The sequence below is a fragment of the Cucurbita pepo genome, chromosome 11, assembly GCF_057944985.1.
Source record: "Cucurbita pepo subsp. pepo isolate OVF chromosome 11, ASM5794498v1, whole genome shotgun sequence".
Taxonomy (NCBI): Eukaryota; Viridiplantae; Streptophyta; class Magnoliopsida; order Cucurbitales; family Cucurbitaceae; genus Cucurbita; species Cucurbita pepo.
Window position 1 is genome coordinate 7,771,152 of NC_141808.1, and position 2,698 is coordinate 7,773,849.

Here is a 2,698-nt window from a genome sequence, read left to right on the forward strand (position 1 = left end):
TTAAGAATTGTATTTTGAATATGTAAATTAAGCTAGGATGACAGAGCTCATGTAAATTGTTAGGGCTTAAGTCATTAAGCGTAGGAATGGTATCCGAGCCAGCCTCTCAATTTTTGTGAGGGAAGAGGAGTTACTCGATCTTTAAGAACGACAGTGTAAACCAGGAGGATGATAAGAGAGATTCAGAAGAATTTGGAGTATGTGATAGCTGAGCGAATAGCCCTTGTGTTCCAGGTGGTAAGACGCGGGAAGCACAGTAAGTCCGTTGGCAAGCTTGGGTGCTTAGTCATATGAAAAATTCTGAAGAAAATCTTATCTACAACCTGACACCTTTATCAGAGACAAAAAAAAAAAAAAAAAGATTGACAACTTGTCACCCACGCAGTGAAGGCTCACATGTGAATTATCAGTGTTTGTAAATTATTAGTCTTTTAAATTATTAGTTTGCTTTGTCTTTTCATACTTCTACGAAAGTAGATCTTGTAGGGGTCCTGTCCTGTTAGATTTGATCTTATATCTTAGTTGGTGTTTTTCAAATTTACGTTCAAATCCGAAGTCTATAAAATGACTTCACCAATGTAAGGAGAGCATCGATCGGCCGATAGCTCTCTCTTGAATATCAATTGAAGAATTCAGATAAAAATTATTCTACTCTATCTCTTATCTTATCTATCTTCTTATGAATTTCTGAGAAAGCTCCGAAAATTAAACCATTTCAAATGTTCTACCAATGAAGAAGAAAGTTCAAATGAACATAGAAGGGGAGAAAATCTCACAATCTCAAATACTGTCAATCAAGAATATCAAATTGCCAGGATCGAAGATCAACTCCAAAATTGGACTATTCCAAAGGTAGATCCTAAAACTATCTACCAAATCTCAACATTCAATTTTACTCAAAGATCATGCATCAAATTCTGAGAGAAAAACAACCCAATTCATAGCAATAGGGAATCTCTGAATCTTTTTTCAAAATCTCTTATACTCCAACACCATGAAGAGTTTAACTATCTTCACGTCGGTCTTGTCCAAGTCGCTGTAAAACCATTGTTCAGACTTGGGTTAGATATCCCAGTCCTTATCTCCTTACGAGATAAGAGACATGAAGATTTCTCAAATTCTTTATTGGGAATGGTTCAATCCAATCTAGAGAATGGACCAGTCTATTTCAATTGTTATCCAAATTTTACTTTGTCGCTCCAGGACTCGCACATATTATCAGCCCTCATGCTGGACTTACAATAAAATAATTTGAACATCAAGGCTGAAACTCATTCTTCAGTTGTCATATTCAGGGTTTATTACAAAACTCATGAATACAAATATTTCTCCAAGAGCATTAAGATCCTCGCCAAAAGGATCAACCATGCTCATAGAGGCAAATATTGGAAAGTCCTCGGTGGCTGTTCCAAAAACTCTTTCTTGGGATCAAATAACCAGAAATACTCTCTAGAAAATAGAAGATGCTAATGTTCCGAGGAAAAAGAAATCTCAAAAACCATTATAAATCATCGAACATGACGATGGAAGCGTTGAAATAAAATTGAGCGAAGAACCCTTGTCAGAATCAAAAGTAAAAGAATTCTTGAGTCCTAGACCAAGTACGTCTGGAGTTTCAAGATCAATGTATGACCCCTTAAAGGTAAAAGAGGTTAGTTATGATAAAAAAAGAGCATCAGTCCACTATGAAGATGGCTCAAGATCTCCAACCCATACGGATATGGATACTCAATCCGTCTACGAAAGTCAGCTAAATGTCATTACGACTGATTTCCAGATAGACAAAGAATTATTGAAGGCAGATTTTATGTCAGCTGCCAACTCTTCAAAGAGAAAAGCTTTCTTCCAAGAGCAAATTGAATTAAGAGATCAATGGTATTCTCATATGGAAACCATAGAAGAAAACATATCATTCTTCGAATGGTTTGAAGAAAATATGTTGCAAATATGCACTTCGACTCAAAGAAGCTGGAAGACTACCAGAAGAGGCGAAGTATATTCAAAACATCCTCCGTCGGAAGAAGTCGAATTTGACAATTATTACGTAGAAAAGGTCAAAGCTAGTTCTTTCAAAACTATCCCACGAGGACTAGAAAAGGGTAATCCGACCCTAAAGGATATCAAGAATATCCAGCATCAAAATAATTATTCAAACAAGATTTTATCCACGATCTCCACCCAGCTTGAGAGTATCGAGGGAAAAATCTCAAAAAATTCTGGTACTCTGCAAGAACAAGCAGGCGGCTCTGTACCGAAAGTCGATGAGTCAATCCCAATACTCAGACCGATAAACCTCTACGTATTTACAAAGAGGATTTCAAAAGAAGAGGCGACGATGGCCAAAATAGAAGAAAATTTGGATAGAATCCTAAATCCTGGGATAACACATCAGGATTCATCTATCAATGTCGTTAACAATGACTACGAAATTCAAGAATTCGAAGACGAGATTTTAGATGAGGTAGAAGAGCCTCTCGACAAACCAATTGAAAAAATCTCTAGGAGAAGTCAAAATAATACCAGTAATCAGAAAAACTGGTATCCTCAACCGTCTTTTCCGGATATTCAATTGGAAGAAAAGACTCTACAAACTCAAACTCATTACGATGGTCTAGCAATCTATGAATGGAATATCGATGGATTGTCTGACTATCTGATAATGAATGTTGTCAATGAAATGATGATGGCCGCAGGCGTG